General features: G+C 40.9%; 1 protein-coding gene across 4 annotated transcripts in view; it reads right to left on the minus strand.

Annotated features, from left to right (window-relative positions):
• Positions 1 to 21907, minus strand: part of PAK5 (p21 (RAC1) activated kinase 5) — a 126815-nt gene that overhangs the window by 98813 nt on the left and 6095 nt on the right. For all 4 annotated transcript variants that reach the window (XM_087919065.1, XM_026710345.2, XM_087919060.1 and 1 more), the window contains exon 2: positions 6893 to 6979. The gene's annotated coding sequence lies outside the window, so the exon portion shown is untranslated. The remainder of the gene's footprint in view (positions 1 to 6892; positions 6980 to 21907) is intronic.

Below are 21907 nucleotides of genomic sequence, written 5' to 3' on the forward strand. Positions count from 1 at the left end.
AGCATAATCCTACACATCTCATCTCAGATCCATCTGCAGATGCGTAGCTCGGGGTGGCGGAGGGGGAGAAGGCGCCTTGATCAATGTTCTCATTGGAGGTCTAAACGGCCCTCCAGCCAGTTTCAGGTGATTGTCATGGCCTTAGAGGACCAGAAATGGAAGGGGGTTCCTAGCGTATTTCTGGAGAACCAGGCAGTAGCATCCCTCATGGAAGAACGAAGTCTCTCAACTCCAGATGCTATGCCCATAGACTGTGACCATGGACACCAGGCATGGAAACTCAATTGCATAGTTCTCAAGACTACAAAAACTATAGGTGTGGTGTCAAAAAAAGAGGCATAGTTAATTCGGAAATATGCTCTTGATCCCGAGTAGAGGAATTTTTGGAACACTTGTGATTGTTCAGTGCTAGAATAACTTTTATGACAGATAACTCAACACCGAGCCTTATTTGATTATCAGGAAACTTTCATATCCACCTAGACCTGACAATACTCAACCCTCCTACAGAATTGTGTATGGCTTGACCTCTGGACTGGATTGTGGGTACAATTTTTATCATTACTCTCTTTAGTAAAACCTGAGCTTATTCAGTTTACCTATATAGAAGCCAATTACTTGAGGTTCTGGGTTAAATTATGGGGTCCTTGGTGCTCTCTGAGCTTGGTGGTATTCTTGCAAACATTTCAATACCCCAATAGGTAACATCATTAATGCTGGAACACAGTGGGGAGCCCATCCCCAGGGAAAGAGGAAAAAGAGAGAGAGAGAGAGAGAAGATCCGTGATGATGAGCTCTAGTATGAGCTTGAAAATGTAGAAGAATAAATCTTTGGTCCTGGTGACCAACTCAGGTTGGATTCCGCAAAATTATATTTTTAAAGTAGCATGTTTATCTATCAAATAGGCGAGCAAGTGTGAGGTATCTTCAGCATTGCTTATGCTTGGTCCTTCATCAAGAATTTGCCTCTCAAGGTAAGATGTGGCATTTTGTTTGATCCATATTGGACTGCCTGGGACCTAGCATCAGAAATATCTCCCTCCAAGCATAAGCTTCCAAAAAAAACACCTGCTGTTTTCTGCTCTTTTAGCCTTCCCCAATACCTCAGCCAACAGTAGCCAAAATAGGACTGGTTCCTTTCTGCCATAAAGGTAGTCCTTGACTTACACCCATTCATTTAGTGACCATTCAAACTTACAAAAGCACTGAGAAAAGTGATTTATGATCAGTTTTCACACTTACAACGATTGCAGCATCCCCGTGGTTGGTCACATGATCAAAATTTGAGTGCTTGGCAACTGGCAGGTATTTATCACCTCTGCACTGTCCTGGAGTCATGTGATCACCATTTATGACCATCCCAGCCATCTTCAGACAAATAAAATCAATGCTGGAAGCCAGAGTCAATTAACAACCCCACATGATTCACTTAGCAACTGTAGAGAGTCGCTTAACAACTGTGGCAAAAAAGGTCATAAAGTGGAGCAAGACACACTTAACAACCAAAATTGAGCCATGAAACCTTTGGGCTCACTTGTGATTGTTAAGTCGAAGTCTACCTGTACTGCAAAGCTAGAAACATCGAGGAACAAAACAAAACAACACCCAGTCATGATTTTTAAAAATGGCAGACAACTTGCAATAGCCTGAGCACTCAAAACACCATTGTTTGTTTTATTCTGAGGCCAGGATTTGTTTTGAATTCGCTAAAAAAAAAAAAAAATGGAGCAAGTGAGGTTTTCTCTTGAATTTAAAACACCTGAAGTAGCTACTTTTGCACACTCCTTTCTATTACCTATAACAGAGGTCTCCAAACTTGGCAACTTTAAGACTTGTGGACTTCAACTCCCAGAATTCCACAGCCAGCAGCTGGCTGTGGAATTCTGGGAGTTGAAGTCCACAAGTCTTAAAGTTGCCAAGTTTGGGGACCTCTGACCTATAACTTTACAATCCATGACAGGGTATGAGGAAGAAACAATACCACTGAAAAGTTCGTTGAAAACTTCAGCAAATTGATTACATAGCTTTAGACTCCAAAGCACTGTTATCCTTTCAGAAGTGTTTTCTGGAGAAGGTGGAATGGGATAAAGATGAAAGCAATTTCCACAGGAAATAGTCATAATTCTAAACTGCTGCACCAAACACCCTAGTTCTAATGTTTCATGACTGTACTTTCACTGACTGGGGTATTTAAAAGACAAAAAATAAATGATATTTTCATTGAACAATGGTATTATGAGGTGTAAAGTGCAAGTTTGTGCTTCTATATTGTCCTTATTTAAACAGTCATTTGGGGGAGGAAACCCATAAATAGAGTCCTATAACCTGCCTGTAATCTTTGTCCCTTGATCCAACTGGATGGATGGTCTATATGAAATTCTGGTTAGCTAGCAAACTGATACTTCAGGGCTGGTTTGATGATTATGAATCCCTGCCCAAGCAATTATGGAACTTATAGTTTATTCTCCCGAAATTCAATTTGAGGATGTATCTTGCCTTGCATAATAGCCACATTTTATGAGTTGAAATTGTTCAGCGACTGTTCAATGCCGAAGGTAGCTTGGATATTATACCGTAGCCACTGAGAATTAAAAAGAAAATCACTGCAGTTCACATTTTTTATTGTCATTGGCCTTTCCCCCAATGAAACCACACACAGTCTCTAAATGTCATTTGACATCTGAAAAGTAAAGGGAGTTAAGTTAACAAATGACTCCTTCATTTCCCTCATAGGAAGGTTAGGAAATGGCTTAATGAAACATAAGCAGGCCTGTCATATCAGAAGCACATGCCGAGTCTTTCAAACGGTGCCAAAGTCAAACCGTCAGCTCAATCTACCTCACAGAAATGTTGTTAGGAAGCTAGAATTACCAGAGACTCTTAGGTATGCTACCTTGAATCGCCAGAGAAAAGATAAGACTAGTCGCATAATCAAAAATAATATAAAACCTTTCATATTTTAAAATACTGTCTTAATAAGCCAAGTTAGACTGTTTCTATCCTGCCTTTAATTTCTTTTATTTATTCGCTTTCTACACTTTACATAGGAATGCTTCCTGTGAAAAGGACTACAGTGATGTGTACGCATTTATGGGTTTTGAAACATCTTCCTTAGCCCGTACTCTGAACTGCATAATCCAGGTGATATAATTTGAAGTTGGTAAATGTGAAATGTAAACCTTGCATCACTTAAGCCAGTATACTTGGGTTTAAATTGGGCTTTCCTGGTTAGTGTTCCGTCTTATTCATCAAGTTGCAGAAGACAGGAAGAGAAGCAGAGCAATTCTAGCAGAAAAATTCTAATATCTCTGCTGGGTGTGGAAAGCTTCCATAACTTTGCCTTGCCGTTCTATCATGCTACCTTGTGTTCATAATACTGTTGTACAGTAATACCTTATACTGTATGTTTAGATTGTAAATGTGATGACAAAGACTTATAGATATTCACTAACTGCTTCAGGATCCTTTGGGGCTGATTTTTCTAGAAACCAAGTCCATAAACTAATTATTTATTTAGCATATGATGAGAATATGACAGGAGAGAAGTAAATCTATACACACAATCCATAAACTAATTCTGAGATACAGACCTGTTGAAATTTGCTGGTTACAGTAAACATTCTTAAGTTTTAAATGGTTTAGGTAGCAGGGGATCATGCGCGCTTGATTTCACAAATCCTACTATGTGATTAAAACAGTGACTTGTTGACTAAGCCGAGTGAACATTTCCTCAAATACCAAGTATGATTGTGTATCTAAATCACTAACCAATTACATAATGGCTTAGTCCAAAAGATAAATGACCTTCTTTAAGCATGACAAATTTGGAATCCAAGCCTGTGATACTGGTTTGTATATCTCATTCCATTACCTACTTAAAACAAGAAAACAAGGGAGACTGGTTTTGTGGCTGTAGTGATTGGCCTGTGTAGTGGTTGATTAAATAAGCAAGGATATTATTCTTTTCTGGATAAAAAAAAGAATGGATTCTTATAGCAATTTAAAAGTTTATTCGTTCTGGTAGATGAACTTAGATAATGTACTCCTTCAAATGCTTATCTTAGCTATGACTGTAGCTATTTGTTATAGTTGCAAACATTAAAAGAGTAGGATTTGCCAAGCACTCCACCTCAATGCCATATGCAGAACAGGCTTTTTTTTCTGCTACCTATACTTACAATGAAAAGATCCCCAGGAAAATCTCATGTATACAAATAATGAGGAAATCCCAATTCATACAACCTAACTTCCATCCCTACCTGAACATCCAGCCCAGGGATAACCCTAATGTCAGGGGAAAGCTGAAGGAAGTAATACTGTGAAAATGGTCCAAACAAGAAAAATAATTTTATGAGACTACATCACACTCTCAATCCCAGATGATACACATAGAAAGTTTGTGTTGGGGGAAGGAGAATCAGATCTCCTATACATCTGATAGGAACCATTTACACCGGGAGTTCAGGAGACAAGCAAATACACTTAACTGGATAAAGGGCTAAGGAGCCCTACAAATATAAAAAGAAGAAGACTCTGCTAGTACATAAGTAAACTGCACAGCACATTTGACCTCTCTAAAATTTCATGCTGAATAAGCATCATGGACAGAAAAGAAAAGAATCCATGTGTGCTTTTCTTAAGAGTGCCACAGCAAATACCATAGTTTTCTTCCAGCATACTTTACACCACTTTTGTTTAAAAATCAGGTGTAATTGATTGTCTACTGGTGTCTGGGTTTAGCTTTTGCCAAGCCTTCATTCTACCATCTCCTTTCGATTCGAAAAAGGGAGAAAACAGTTTTAGCATTTTTGGATGGCTAGTAGGAAAGCAGTGTGTAAAAACATAACACCATTTTCCTAGGAAAAAGAGAAAATGAACGCTCATGAGAATATTTAAAAACCATTGGATGCGTTTTGCTGTTTTGCTCCAATGAGGGGGAGGGAATGTTTGGACTGTTTGGAATAGGGGACTGTTGTCAGGGTTTGGGTTTTTTTGCAACAAAGCATCGATGGTATGTTGGATATGGATGAATTTATATGGATTTACATCAAGAAGAATGTAGCAAATATTTAGACTGCAATTCGATATGATGGTTTTCTGTTAACTGGGCACTAGTAAAAAGGATTAAGGTGATTAGCTGGTTGAGTCAGACAAAAGCAGAAGACAGGCAGAAGATAAATTTTGTTGTTGTTAGTTGCGAAGTTGTATAGATCCATCGCAATCAATCCCATGGACAACATTCCTCCAGGCCTTCCTGTCCTCTACCATCCCCTGGAGTCCATTTAAGCTTCTCTCTCTCTCTCTCTCTCTCTATATCTATATATCTATCTATCTATCTATCTATCTATCTATCTATCTATCTATCTATCTATCTATCTCTATCTATCTATCTATCTATCTATCTATCTATCTATCTTATCTATATTATTTAAACATATTTTTAAAATGTTTATTAAGATAAATAACAGAGTATAAAATATGTTCGTACTCTCCTTCAAACTTGAATTGTTAGATGGCACCCAGCAACCAACCAACCTCTGCAAAATACTTTCATCACACAGTTCCCCTGCTGGCTCTACCATTTCAATATTACAGCTGCCTTCTCCCCCACCCTTTCTTGTTTAGCCTTTAAAAGAGACAATTTAAAGGTGAAAGGAAACAGGATAGCAAACTTCCAATTTAATGAGCAGATCTGTTTTTTCTTGTTCCAAAAGACAGGGCTCAAACCAAGGGGTTCAATTTCCTGGGAAAAAAAGTGGGGTTTATTGAAAGATTAGTCAGCATTTCCTGCAGCACTTTCCATTTGATCCCAGAAAGCAGGAAAAGCTGAGTCAGACTTTAGATCCGACTGGGCCATTATTGTCGACCCATTGATTGGAATTGGCTTTCCAAGATTCTGGGAGAAAGTTTTTCGAGTCATTCTTGAAGATGGGAGCATACGATCCTTCTCCATATAAACTGTGGGTTTGGTGACTCAGCTATGGAGTTACCATGCTAAATCTGGTATTGAGCAGAGGCTGGGTAGCTGTGGATCAATCCTGGGTAATAAAGTAATAGCAATAGCCCCTAGACTTATATACTGCTTCACAGTACTTTAGGGCCCTTGCTAAGCACTTTACAGAGTCAGCATATTGCCCCCAACAAGCTGAGCCCTCACTTAACCAACCTTGGAAGAATGGAGCGCTGAGCCAACCTTAAGCTGCTCAGAATTGAACTGCTGGCAGTTGGCAGAATGCAATACTGCATTCTTACCACTATGCAACCAAGACTCTTATAATAAAGATGTTTTATAATAAGGATATGTTATAATAAGAATTATTATAATAAGGATGCTTTGTATCAAGAGATTGAATTAGATGCCCTGAGATTTATGACTCTATAGATGTACAACTACGATGATTTCTCCTGTTAACTGGATAGGCTTAAGCATGAGGCACTTCAATCAGCCTTTAGTTATATAGTTATAGCAAATGCAGGTAAAATGTGTGTTAAACAGCATCAGAGCCATCAAAGAATTAAAGGAAAACATTTAGCTTTAGCAAATACATATTTTTGTTATTGCTTGTTATTATGACCAGCTACTAAATATTAGCTATCCTGTCTCAAATCTCGAGGGGAGATATATTTCACAATCTATGATAAAAAGGGGAGGCTGGCAAGGGATTCTACCTCTTCCATAAAGCAAAGCAGGGGAGATAAAACTGCTTAGCCATATTGGAAGGGAATAGGAGAAGCTCTAAGATACATAATGCTTTTGAATGATCAGTTCCCAAATGTAATGGACATGTGATGCTGATCAGAAAATGAGCAAATGCTGTTCTTCCTTGAGATGGATTCATGCTGTGATTAGCTCTTTTTAAAGAAGTTCTTAGAAATAGAAAAAGGAGCTTACCATGTAAACAGCAAATGAAGAATTTCAAGAACCCTGTTCCTTAGCTCGTGCATCCATAGTTCAGAAGTCCTTCTGCAGCTGTTGGATCTGAAAGGAGCATAGACGTAAAGAATAAATAGGGAAAGTATAACAACACCAGAGAGCACCGGTTTGATTGGAGCAACACAAAAATGATCCGCCATGCTACCACCTACCACGCTCATGAGTTCCTCAAAGCCTAGCACTGCACAAGCAATTCCATCAACAGACACGCTGATCTACAACCAGCCTATGAACTCCTCAGAATCCAAATCAGCCATCCAGAGACAGAGCTACCCTCAACCAACTAACACAATTCCCCACCAGCAACAGTTCACCTCCTAACAAGGTACGTAGCTTCATTTACCTCTGACCTGAGGTAATCTCCTTATCAGAAGGCCCATCACAAAACTCACTGATGACTCACAGCTGACCCATCACAAGACCCTCACTTGATACACCCATGCCTGAAGCCCTTATAAACATACCAACGACACCGACATTCCCTAAACCAGAGGTGGTATTCAGCAGGTTCTGACCAGTTCTGGAGAACCAGTAGCAGAAATGTTGAGTAGTTTGGAGAACTGGTAGCGGAAATGTTGAGTAGTTCAGAATACCACCTCTGACTGGCCTTGGCCCCATGTACTCTCTACCTCTCAAGTCCCAGCTGATGAGCTGAGTCTTCTTTTCTGCACAGGGGAAGAACTGCAAAGCAGGTTAGTGGGCTGGGGAGGGAATGGAGATTTTACAGTATCCTTCCCCTGCCATGCCCACCAAGCCACACCATGCCCACCAAGCCATGCCTACAGAACCGGTAGTACATTTTTTTGAATCCCACCACTGCCCTAAACTCTGTTGAAGAGGTTACCTAGCCTGGTAATGAAATGTTCAGAAATGAACCCACAAGATCAGAGAATGAACCATTACCCTCATCCTACATCTGAGCTACAGACATTTGCCACTATTGCATAGGAAGAGATAGTTAAAGGAGGTACCAGGAAATCCCCATGTCCTACAATGAAGGACTTTAATGCAAATTTCAATTATTTCTTAGTGCTACGGAGAGGGTCACTCTGAAATTTATGATGGTAAGGACAGCCAATCCTCAGGGCTGATTGAAGAAAAATCCAAAGTTATATTTCAGCAGGATGCAGTTTAAATTAGTTTTCATGTGGGTTTTTTTTTTTTGTGGGGTAGTTTCTTTTTATACACTGTGCCTTTCAAATGATTTTTAAAGGCTTGAGGATGCACAAAAATAGACAGGGGAGCAAAATCTTCTCCTGCTTTAACAGATGAAACTAATCAAAACTCATTTAAACACTGGAACATCTGTGAGGCAGAGAAGTAATTCTGGATGCTGTAAGAATGTGCTGGTTCTGCATCCTTAGGGCGATATTTTTAAAAGGAGGAAACTTTGAAGAAGAAAAAATCCCAGCCCAGGAGCACAAGGAAATATGCCACCCCTTTGATGAGCAAACTTTTAAGATTTATATGAACTTTTCCATCATTAAAATGGCTGCACCCCATGCGTGCAGGTGGTAAATAGCCCAGTGAAAAGACAAGCAGCCGTTTTTGGCTCAGACGTGATGGAAATACATAGAATATATTAGCAAATACACAACACCTTCTGTCATTTAAATTGCAACAGACCGGCATTTGCTTTCCCACAACTGCATTTGGCCTCCCTCTTTCCTTGTTTGTACTACATGTGCTTCCAAATCTAACTCTAGTTGGCACAAAGTTTACATGAACCAGCTTTTTGATGGTGTACAAACTGTACTTGAGAGCAAAGCCATCACAACAGAGCAGAAATCTACCACACTCTCAGTTTATTCAGTTTATTTCCTGGGGGAAGTGGTGTACATTTGTTTTTTTTAATGAGTTAGTTTAATTAGACAGAAATACCTAAGCTTTTACAAGCCACCTCTTTCAGTAGTTTTTCATCATTTTTCCTACTCTAAAAAGAAATATTACAACATATTTATATAGTATGCCACTGTTTCCAACGTTTTAGTCAAAATTTCCAGAGATTACTGATCAGTTTTATGCAGTCTTTCGTAACCTGATACCCTCCAAATGTACCATAAAAGCAAAATTCAGAATTCTCAGCAAGCTCTCCATCATCCAACCCTTCCTTTCTGAGATTAATAGTAAGACTCTTAAGATTTATATTTGTGGCAATATTCTACTGAGAGATAACCTTATTTTATGAGATCTTCAATATCACAGTTTTGTTCAGTTGTCTAAAAGTGAAGTAACTCTGTTTAACATGTGATATACAGACTGAGAAGAGAGGTGCAAACATCTTGAATGCTAACTGTTTTGAATTTGAAAGATCCCATATCAAGCTGCAAACACATTTTGAAACACAAAATACTCCCCAAATAGTTGAAATGGCCCATTTCATGCTTGAAATAGCTGTTTCATGCTCAAGAAGGATATTTCCATCTTGAAATGGACAGTTTAGCATTCCAAGTGGTTTGAATTGAATTTCATCACTTTTATGACTTGGCTACTTGCTTGTCTGTATGAGAAATTCAAAACAGGTGTCATCAAAAGAGAAAGGTATTTTCTTGAGGTAGAGCACCTTCCCCTAGACTGAGTAATATATCCAGAAGGGCAGAAAGAAAGGACTTAATTTGCAAAAAGCAAACACCCAACATTCTTAGCCACTAGAATTGTAGATATTAAAACATCCAACATTTCTAGAGGCACCAACTGACTATTTTTTTGAAAGAAATAGTTCATGGCCTCCTTTTCTACATCAATTACTCAGTCTGATCTTTAAAATTTCTATTTCACGTGTTTCAAATCAATGCCAAAGACAGACATTTTCTACACTTTTTGCAACAGTTCTTATTTGAGTTTGTGAAAGAGGATTTGTTCAGAAATTCCTTCTTATCCACAATTAATTCTAAGCTTCCCACTGATGTGTTTATGTGAATTGTACAATCTCTCCAATAGTCAGCAGCCTTCCTGTTTTCTTAGACCTTAATTAAATTGCAAGGAGACCTCATCAAGGAATTTCCTCATAGGCTTCTATTTTTAAAGAAAATGGTGCTACTATCTCAACATCAACATCAGTGGGACTCCTCTAAGTGGGAAACACAGGTTGTAAAGGCATTATTGGTAATGACCAAGCACCTTGAACTGCACTCAACAAACTTGTAACCAACGCAACTCCAGTAGCAGCAGCAGCAGCAGTATGGCATAACAGTAATGGGTTATGCACAAGCTATTCAGCTATATTTTGCAACAGCTGAAGTTTCTGGGTGATGTTCAAAGACAGATTACAATCATCCAAGTGGAGACAACAACATGAATGATTGTCTTTATTCCATTCTAAGAATGGCCACAACTGGCAACCCGGTTGAAGATGGGGAAAAAAGCCTTCTTGGCCAAGACTTCCACTCCTCCAGTAGGAGATACAAGTCCAGGTGGATTCCCAGTTGATGGGTCTTTGAGAAGGAGCACAACCCCAAAGTTGGTGTAATTACAAGCTCAAGAGGTTTCTGAATTACCATCTTTCCATCTTGTCTGGGTTGTACCTGAGCCTGTTTCTCCCCATCCAGACCCTGATAGCTTCCAAGCACTAGATTAGAACATCTCCCGCATTTCCTATTCGGCCCAGATTGGAGACATACAACTATGTACCACCAATATAGGGTTACTATGTCACCTCAAACTGACAAATTAACTCACCAGGTTGATATTAAATAAAACAGAGTTGAAGGGTAAGCCCTACAGCAGGGGTGTCCAACCTTTCACCTTCCCTGGGCCACATTAGAAGATGAAAATTTGGTTTGGGCTGCACATAAAATAAAATAACAGTAACGATACCTGATCATCCAAAAACACCATAGAAAACATAGTTAACTTATTAAATTTATTTGGAAATGAAGTTAGTGAGATGTTTTTATTATTTATTATTAATTATTTATTAAAATTATTTATTTTTTTATCATGGTTTTTTTATCACGTTTTTTTTTATCACGGTTTATTTTCTGGCCAAATTTTGCGCGCGGGGGGGAGAAAGCTCGCCCGCCTCGCGCCTACCTCTCCTCCTGCAAATGGCCCAGCTGGATGAGGTAGGACTGGAAGGCAGAAGCAGCAGCAGCGGCGGGGGCAGAAGCGGCGGCGGGGGCAGAAGCAGCAGCGGTGGCGGGGGAAGAAGCGGCGGCAGCGGCGGGGGCAGAAGCGGCAGTGGCAGGGGCAGAAGCAGCGGGGGCAGAAGCAGCAGCGACGGCAGGGGCAGAAGTGGCAGCGGGGGCAGAAGCGGCGGGGGCAGAAGCAGCGGCAGCGGCAACAGCAGGAGGTGGTGCTCTGACGGTGCCCGCCTTTTCTGTTGCTGCTTGGCCTGGCGCTCGCCTTGCCCCGCCTCACGCCTGCCTCTCCTCCTCCTCCTCGCTGGCTCTGGCACGAAGGTTGGGTGGGCACTGGGCCGCATTACAAGGTGACCTGGGCCGCATGCAGCCCGTGGGCCGCGGGTTGGACAAGCCTGCCCTACAGCAACCCACACTGCAATGTCTTGAGGGCCTGATCTCTGTGCCTCCATCGCCACTGACAGGCTCATTCACTTAGGAAGGAGTGCAGCCACCACAAATACAGTCTCCACCAGTCCTAACCCATGTGGACAACCCAAAAGGAGACAATGGTTGACAGTATCAAACACAAGAAAGGTAACACAAGAAAGATTCATATTCTTCTCATCCAACTTCATCTAAACTTATCCAAGAGAGTTGCTAAAGTAGTTTCTGTCCAATGCCCCGAGTTAAGGTTAGGACAGGCGATTCAGTCAGGAGATTTACAGAGAAAAGAGAACAACTTTATTCTCTGTTGCCCCACAGGTCAGAGTCAGAATCAATGGCTTAAAACTTGCAAGGAAGGGGGTTCTGGATAGACGCCAGTTGGAACTTCCAAACTGACCTTTTAACCAACAGAATACGCCACTTGAAATGGCAAATTCTCCTTCCCCATATATGTTCAAAGATGCTTGAGGGCCATTAATGGACCCTGCAATGAGCGGCTAGTTGGGACTAAATTTTCTCAAAAGTCCTTTCCTATGTTTTCATTCGAAAGAAGCTAAAATGGGAAATTATTATCAGAACCAGTTATTCTGTCCATATGCACCTTGTGGGCAGGGGGAGGAATACTGTATCAGATACATATTCTGAACTCTCACTGGCTTGTGCATTTGATGTATTACAGAGGGTTCCTGAACAACGAATGCTCCTGGAAGGCAACAAATGATGTGTAATTACTTCCTCTACTTCATGATTTCCATTTGCAATGCCCTTACAAACCCAAGCCATCTGTCTGGTTACCCAATAAAACTTCTGCAGCCTCCCGTGATTCTGAAAAGAGGCAGGGAGAACTTGATAGAGGAGGGAAGACCAAAAGATCAAATTCCCCATTATCTGTTAGCGCCTTGGAATGAAAGACACCGCACCACTCCGAAGGGAGTTCTGAAACTGCAAGCATCTTGCTAGAAGATTGAAGAAGGAGGAGAAAATGCCCTCCTTCTGACCAGGAAGAAAGAGAAGATAATTGCCGTGGAGATGGAGGAAGGGAGGAAGTGGTGCTGAGTCAGAAGAGATAGGTCCTATTCCTTCCAGATGAAGAGAGAGAAATGGAGGGGAGAATAGTATGAGAACTCGATTGAGAACTAGAGAGTCAGAGAAGAGTTGTAAAAACAACCAAGAGTCATCCTGCTCCAGTGGTGGTATTCTACCGGTTCGGCTGAACCGGTAGTAAAAAAATGCTACCATTCGGCTGAACTGGTAGTTAAAAAAAACAAACGGTTCAGCCGAACCAGTATTTCTTACTTTCTTTTTCCTCCTGACAATCAGCTGATCCAACAATCAGCTATGCTGGGATCCCCCTCGCTGTCTTTCTGCTTCGCCCAGGAGGCTTCCCAGAGGCCCAGGAGGCAAAAAGGGCCATGCAGGGGGGAGCTGTATGCCCCCCCCCATGTTCTGTTTTTTGCCTCCTGGGCAGGGGTGGGATTCTACAGGTTCGCACCTATTCACTAGAACCGGTTGTTAACATTCTAAGCAGTTAGGAGAACTGGTTGTTAGAAGAAATGACTGGCCTAATCCTGTAAGGAAGGCAGGAAGGAAACATTCTGGGGTTGCTTACAGAAACTGCCTCTCCATTAACCCTTATTACATTCTTGGCAGGACTAGACTTCCTGTCTCAGGAACGTCTTGGGAGTTTTCCCCTCTCCTTTGCTGCTACTTTGCTTGTGTGGAGTGACCATTCAAAGTTACAATGGCACTGAAAAAAGTGACTTATGACCATTTTCACACTTACGACTGTTGCAACATCCCCACAGTCATGAGAGGCCAGGCAAGGAGATGCGTGCCTCGATGTGAGTGATATTGAATTGGCCAAGCCCAGCCAGTCACATGACCACCAAGCCATGCCCACCCAGTCACATGACCACAAAGCCACACCCACCACCTAAGCCACGTCCACAGAACCGGTTGTTAAAAAATTTGAATCTCACCCCTGCTCCTGGGCCTCAGAGAAGCCTCCTAGGAGGCCATTTTTGCTCCCAGAAGGCAAAAAAAAAGGAGCGCAGGGGGAGTTGCTGCAAAAAAATAAGCCACGCCCACCCAGTCACATGGCCGTGCTCACCTAGCCACTCCCACCTAGCCACACCCACAGAACCGGTAGTAAAAATATTTGCATTCCAACCCTGTCCTGCTCCCAGCTTGAAAAGTGTAAGGTCAGATATCTGTTAAACCATAGCAAAGGAAAGAAAAGAAATGGCACAATTAACTGTCATAGAAAACTCCCAAGTTCATGTTGACAAAGGGCAATCAATTGCTGAAGAAAACAGCTTCATCCTCACAGGCAAACTTCTTCCCTAACCATGACATGACAAGTAACTGGGAGGCTTCTCCCAAGTATGAAACTGATGGGCTGGTCATTTCTGAGAGCAGTACCAAGTATCAATTACTATCAGGTGGATGTGAATAATGTTATTGTCCATTCCCAAGTCACCCTAATTCAAGAAGCTTGATGGATCTTCCCATGGAAGGTCTCATAATTCTATCTTATTCCGGTTTTCATGGAACGGATGTATGAGCGAGATGACAAAACTGAGCTGGAAAATAACTGTTTAGTGGAACATCTTATGCAACTGAACAAGTGGGGGAGGGTGTTTGAGAGTGGAGGGAGACAAACTGGTGACATTTTGCCAATCTGTCATGTTAGCACTCAGAACAAAAATAGTAGATGGGCTATGCCAGAAATATTTTTGTTCCTCAAGGAGAAAGATGTTTGCTTCGTGAAATAGTTCACTCGGACATGTGAGTCTTTTAGCAGTTTTTATTGCTACAGTTCCTTTTAATTAGAGCAGTAATAGACCCCAAAGCATTATCCAAACCGATTTGTTACTGATGTGGTCGGTGCTACATGCCCTATTTTGCAAAAGTCAGAGCTCCCCTTGCAAGACAGCCCAACCTTAAGCCTTGTTTAATAAAACTAGGGTTGTCAGTGTTTAGCCCATAATAGGAACACAGAAGATTGATAGTCTTCCTAAAGTCTAGTTCTATTTAATAAATTACTTTCAAACCCACCTATCTGTATCTATATTTACATAAAGCATATATGCAATTTTAATGCAAATATTTTCTTCTTTTCTTTTTCTCCCTTTTCTCCCTTAGGCTAAATGTGTGTCTTTTATCTAGAATACATCGTTGTCAGCTTTCACTTCCTACGAGTCAAAATATCTATGTTTAATATAGAATACACAATTCTCACTCCATCTCAGTCATATGAGCTCCATCCAGAGAATATTTGGGCAACGATAGATCCTGGGCACTGAAAACAATACCAGCATTTTTCGTTTTAATGGAAAAACCAAAATGGCAGTTCCATCCAACTTGCTTGTCGTGCACTTGCTCTCTTTATGAGGAGCCTGGACTACTCCAAAAAGAAAGGAAATAAATGAATTTAAAAAAAGCCACAATCATACATGCCGCTGAAACGTTTCCCTCTCCTGGTGGCTATAGAACTCTTTTATTTGCATGCAGCAAATGAGGCACAAAAAAGGGTATGTAATGTAGCAAGTGAGGATATGCTTTCCATGTGAATGGTAAATGCAAAATTAATGTCTAATTGTGAGAGCAAACTATCTTCTCCAAACATTTTGCAAATCTAATTGAGATGCACATCCAGGCATGCAAAATCCTTATTACATGTGGCACTGAATACTTAAATAGAGGCAAGTTCCACTTTTCCATAAACTTGTAGTTAAGGCTTTGTCTTGCCCATTCTAACTGGTTAAGACCAACTAGAACAAGAGGTTGATGACCCTAAAATTGAAGTATATAATGTATTTTGTTTTTTCTAGATGTAGTAATGTCACAACTTAACAAGGATCAACGATATAGATTGGATTCAAGGAAATGAGTCTTTAGGGTTTTTTTTCACAAATTTGGTGTTCAAGTTGAATTAATTGTAGAATATAAACTGATGAAATAAAAATAATCAAACACAGAAACATTTGTGATGCAGATATCCATCTAATTCAAGTTGTCATGTTCCATCTTCTCCCGCAACATATAACGTAGCTACAGTATTACTATAACTTAGATGAACCGCTAGTTATACAAACAATGGCAGTTTTATAATATATGACAATCAGCGCAGAGACAGTAGAATATACATTCATATAATTAAGTTGCATTTCCCTAGGTAAATCAGATAATCCCACCCTCTAATTTGCATTGACTTTTATAGTTGCCATGGTAGAAGAATAAATTAAAATTGGGGCAGAAACACATTCTTCAGTGTGTAACAATTTGGGGTGATTTGAAGAGTTCTTGAGTAAAATACCTGCATATCAAAGAGGGTTTTTTTTTCCATCTACCTTTTCAATGTTTTATCTCTTCACTGAGAATGGAGGTATAAGTTTAATAATCTATGTGTGCATTGTGGAACAAGCTAAGATTTTTTGTTGTAATCTCAGATATGCCCATATAGCAGAAACCACTCATGAATCCAACTGAGTTTGTTCCCAAGTCATTGTAACATTTGCCTAGAACAAATGATATTGCAGTGAATTTTTTTTAAGGTCTGAGTCCTAGTTAACAATTCCAGATTAATTCTAATTTTTCCTGGATCCATGCAAGAAACCTAGATCAGTGTTTGTGATGGAATGTAATCCAGATTCCCAGGAAGGAGGGGATGCATTCCAGAAGAACAAAAGATGGAGAAGTTTAGATAGTTTGTGTGGGAAAAAGAGTTAAGAAGCTCCCCACTAGAACTTCTCAAGAGTATATGTTTAATGGTGCAAGTAGTCCGCTTTAGTTTGGCAAGATTTATTTTCTATTCGTGAGGAACAATAAAAGCAACTTCTTAGAAGAACCTCAATGTGTGTCTTTCTTGATTTCTGGAGCCTGACAGTTCTTCAAACTTGGCAACTTTAAGATGTATAGGCTTCAACTTTCAGAAATCTACAGTCTGAAGATGTAACAGTGTATGGCAGGGGTCTTTAAACTTGGCAATTTTAAGACTTGTGAACTTCATAGCTGGTTAGGGAATTCTGGGAGTTGAAGTTCACATGTTTAAAGTTGCCAAGTTTGGAGCCCCTAGTATAGAGGAAGGGAAATGCAGCATAGAGAAAGATAAGACTAGCCCGCAGATGCATAATGGGCAGAAAAACTCAGAAAGCAATGTGCGGGGGGTCCCCACCCCTGCACATGTGCGTGCAATCCCCCCGTCCCCTTACCTGCACTGTGCCTCCCAACTGATTTTCAGCCCGTTTGAGGCTTTTTCCAGCCTCCCAGAGGTTTGAGGAAAACTTCTGCAGCCTTTGCAGGCCGAAAAATGGGCTTGTTTTATCACTTCCAGTATTTCCAGAAATACAGGAAGTGATGAAACGGGCCTATTTTTTGGCCTGCAAAAGCTTTCCTCAAGCCTCTGGGAGGCCGAAAAAGGCCTCAAACAAGCCAAAAATTAACTGTGAGGTATGTGCATGCGCAGTGAGGTAAGTTTACCTGCGGCTCGCGTGCCAGCACAAATGGCTCTGTGTGCCACCTATGGCATGCATGCCATAGGTTTGCCATAACAGCTCTAGACATTACCAAGCTCTTGGAAGCAAATCTTCATTCTTTACCCCCTATTTGCTTTAATAGTTAGAGCAGGGGTGTCAAACTCAAGGCCTGCGGGGTGCTTAGACCTGGCCAGCGGAGCCCACCTGGAAATAGCAAAGGACCTACCCGTGGTGCCTCTTCTGGCCAAAACTGGGTTCAGGGGGCCACATGTGGCCTCCTGCACCCCATTTTGGCCAGCAGGGTGCTGCAAAAGGCGTTCATCCCGTCTGCCATCCATCCTGTCTTTCCCCCTTCCAGCCGGCCCGTGGAGGACAACTAAAATGCTGATCCGCCCCCCCCAAAGAAATCCAGTTTAACACCCCTAAGTTAGAGCATACAACATTTTCATGCTGGTGAACTTTTCATGTTTTGGCTCACAAGAGCAAGCTTAAAACAGACCTCTTTCACCCAGTTCTAAAGCTAAAGAAACAGTTCTTCTTAGCCCATCGATTCGGATAAAAATATTTGAGATGAAAATAGGGGTTGGGTTCGGGGTCCTGATAGCACAGGAGATGAAAGAGAAGGAGCAGTGAAATGCTTGCCCACAGCTAACTACATGCTTATGGTATTCATTGTAAGGTTGACAGACAGGATACTTCCTCTGGTACAAAGTACTAGTTTTCAAGACTGTTCTCCAAAGCTCTTTGGATACAGGATATTGTACATGCTCTGTCTTTTGAGTATCCTGATGCCGAGAATGCAAAGCTCATAGGAGTCTTATATCGATACAGGTAGTCCTTGACTTACAACCATAATTGAGCCCTGCACTGATGTTGCTAAGTGAGAAATGTGTTAAGTGAGTCGTGTCCCACTTTACAACTTTTCTTGCCACATTTGTTAATTGAGTCTCTGCAGTTGTTAAATCAGTAACACGGTTGTTAAGTGAATCTGTTGAATTCCCCATGGACTTTGCTTGTCAGAAGGTCACAAAAGATGGGTCCCACGACCCTGGGACACCATTGTGAACCAGTTGTCAAACATCTGAATGTAAAACATGTGACTGTGGGGAGGCTGCAATGGTCATGTGAAAAATGGTTGTAAATCACTTTTTTCAGAGCCGTTGTAACTTTGATGGATCACTAAATGAACTGTTGTAAGTCGAGGACATGCAGATCTTTTCCCTTCTGCTTACTGGTGATGGGATTTCCCCCACATATGCAAATAATCTGAAAGAGATTCACTCAGGTACACTTAAACAATGGAAATTGCAATCCTCAAGTCATACAGGTAACCCTCAACTTATGGTCCCAATTGGACAGGAATTTCCATCGTTAAGTGATGCAGTCATGAAGTGAGCTTATTACATGACTGTGGCTGAGTTTACATCCTAGTTTGCCAGGGTTATTTAAGTGAATCGCAAGGTCATTAAGCAAATCACACAGTTGTTAAGCAAACCATGCAATCGTTAAGGGAAGCCAGCTTTCCTCCCTTGATTTTTGCCTGTTGGAAGCCAGATGCAAAGGCCCCAAATGGTGACCACGTGGCCCCAAGGACGCCACAACTGTCATAAATACCTGATCGCAATAAAGTGTCTGTATTGCGGTTGTGTAACCGCAGGGGCACTGTGGCATTCGTTAAGTGCGAGGAACAACTGTGAGTAACTTTTTTCAATGTTGTTGTAACTTCATACGGTCTTTAAACAAATAGTCGTAAATCGAGAACCACCTGTGATACTTTTTACTTAGCAGCCGTGAGTTTCAATGTGGGGTCAATTACTTCCTTTGGTTATTAATTAATTAATTAAATTTATGTGCGGGCCCTCTCCCCAGTAGAGCAACTCTTCTGAATGTCTGCATTTTTTTTATATAATGCTAGCTGTTTCGAATCTGCTCCGAATGGGAAAAAAAAACCCAGACATGAGTATATAAATAAAATGAAGATGTTTTTATTACAAAAGCTATATAATACCTCTCAATAGGAGTTATCAAGAAAGAACAGAGGGAGAAAAGTTTTGGCCTGGTAGCCTGACAGATTTGGGTGTCTGTTTGGTGGTCATTGTGACTAAAAAAATTTCCCAAAAGCAAAAAATACCTTTCTCCTCTGCAGGAAACAGTCGCAGGATTTATTTCCCCAGATTGAATCTCCATTCTCCTTCTGTAAATGGATACAATTTCTACTGATTGAACAAGAGACAGACAATCCCGCTGTCTCTACAGACCTCTTTCTCCTATCCTTAATCCTGTTGCAAAAGATTCCATTAACCTCTGGGCAAATTTTAGAAGATGCACAGCAGAGCTGCAGAAGAAAGCAGTAGTGAGAATCAAATAATTTAACAACTGGTTCACCCAGGGCCAGGTTGGCTGTCGTGGGAGGCGTGACCCATCCCTGTCCTCTAGCTTCGCCACACATGCAGGATGAGTCTCCTGCAATGGCCAACCTGACCTGGGCGGACCGGTTGTTAAATTACTCCACCGTGCCTGCTATCAAAGTGAATCCTGGGTGCTACCCTGCAATGTAGAAACGGGAAAAGGAGTGGTGGGCAAAAGGGAAGGAGGAGGAGCAGGGAGAAGAAAGGGGTTAAGCGGCTTTTTCCTTCCCTTGTGCCAGCCGCTATGTTGCCCGTTTCTCCATTGCAGCCCAGCGCCCAGGATCCATTTTGATAGCGGGGAGTGGTTAATTTAACAACCGGTTTGCTGAACCAGTCTGAACCGGCTGAATCCCACCACTGGATGAAAGGTACCTATTTCAATCCATGTGCACATTAAAAAGATATTAACAATACTTTAACCTGCCATGATTCTCTGTGTCCAAAAAGATTCTTGAGAATTAGTACTGGTTGCATAAACTTAAATAGATTCTTTGTTTTTGTTTTATTAAAAGGTGTCCCTCAAGCTAATCTCTGGTCTACTTTGATATTTGCTGGGTGATGCTGTATCTGTTTCATTTAGAATCCTTCCAGGGCCATCATTCAGAGTAAAAAGTGCCATTGATTGAATATAAACCTAAATCAGGAGGAAGGAAGTCCAATAACAGGGTTGCGTATCCCACTATTACAGGCCAGAAGTCATATCAACATGAAAGGAAAAATGTTCCTTTCCTCCGGAGAGGAACCGTATGATTATTTGCATTATACTGTGGGATCAGACTGCAATCTGCAGTCAGCACAATGCTACTATTGAATCTGCACGCAATAAAGAGTAAATGTGTTTTGTGAGGGGAAGAGACACCTGAGCGAGCTTCTAAAGCACAGGAAATAAGACTGGCTGAAAAATTTAACACCAGAACAGGGAATTCCGTAGATCTTTTAATTACTTTGTTTTAAATTAATTTTGATTGTTTTACTCATCTTTGGTTTCTCTTTTCTTTAGTTACCTTAAAACTAAGTAGTTCCTCATGAATTACTGTATATTATCCTGTCCAAAAATCTTTTCACACAGAAATACGGAATGCGGATGTTTCAAAGTCGCCTTTTTTCTTCAGATGATATTGGATATTTGTTGGGTTAGGGTTGTTCAGTTCCATATCAAGGAAGTGTTTGGCTTCACAAAGATGGCTTGTTCTGCTGAGACGCTTTGTTGAGCAAGAGTTGAACCAGGACTGAACTGTACAATGGCTGCAGCTATGAGGGAAGATACACTGCTGTTCCAGGAAATAGAAAGGTGTATTTTATAGGGACATCCTGAAGGGATGAAGCCTTCTGGGAAGATCTGTTCAGTTTGTATTAGCGTATTCGATAGCATATTATCAAGCTTTCTGGTTTTTGTATTTGTTCCTGTTTGGTTTTGATGCTTTTGATTATGCTTTTGAACATATATATCAATACACATCAGTTATTTTTTAAACTGTTTTAAGCACTTAAAGAAAATAATAGAAGTCCCATTAGTTTTCAAAATAAAAGCAAAGAAAACCACTTGGCAAAAAGGAAACCAGTCCCCATTTATACGCCACACTAAATTGAACTTAACCACCAGGCACTGATGGTTGCCTGCAAGGTGCCTGAACACCTCACTGTTTTTAGCAGCTTTGTACTCAATAAAAAAAACCAGTAGCTTATGAAATCCCTGGTGGAGCACCATGCATGGTTTGTTGGCCATGATCAGCTTAACAACTCATAAGTTGCACCATCCTGCTTTAAACCTCAAGACAATTTTCACCCGACTCAGTCATTGGTCTCCGATGTTTAAGCTTAAGCTTCCATCTAATAACACTTTTCCAAGAAAAGTACCCATTACAATAGAGAAGAGCCATGACCAGCAAGTCTATCTGTGGAAGAGGGAAATGGGAGAGCCAAAAGCAAGTGGCAGCACTAAGAAGGGGAAGAGAGAATGACCTCATGCCACCGAATTGGAAAACAAGAGCAAAAAATTCCAGCAACTCTGGGGGACAGGTGTAAAATTTCTGAAACACTTTGTGCTGAGCAACCCACCCTCCAACATCTGACACAACTAAAATAGGAACAAATCATGAGTAGGCAAGTCACAAGGGACATCTGAAGATCCCGTTGTACATTTCTCTCTCTAATAAGCATTCCTCACAGGAATCAGTGCTGAAATATTCCTACACACAAAAAAAAGTCATTTGAAGCATTTCAAAAGGATATTGCACCCACTCAAAATATACAACTACCATATAAATTCCAAGGTTAGGTTCAATCTCAATACAGGTAGTCCTTAATTTACGACCACAAGTGAGCCCAAAATTTCTATTCCTAAGCAAGACATTTGTTAAGTGAATTATGCCCCGTTTTGCAACCTTTCTTCCACAGTTGTTAAGCGAATGTCTATATTTCTTAAGTTAGTAACATGGTTGTTAAGCGAATCTGGCTTTCTCATTGCTTGTCAGAAGGTTACAAAAGGTGTTCACAAGACCACTGCAATTGTCATAAATATGAACAAGTTGCCAAGCATCCAAAACAAATTTTTTGAATATATTTTTATTGTTTACAACTATA

This window comes from Pseudonaja textilis, chromosome 1 (assembly GCF_049901715.1).
Source record: "Pseudonaja textilis isolate UNSWEBS1 chromosome 1, rPseTex1.2, whole genome shotgun sequence".
Classification (NCBI taxonomy): Eukaryota; Metazoa; Chordata; class Lepidosauria; order Squamata; family Elapidae; genus Pseudonaja; species Pseudonaja textilis.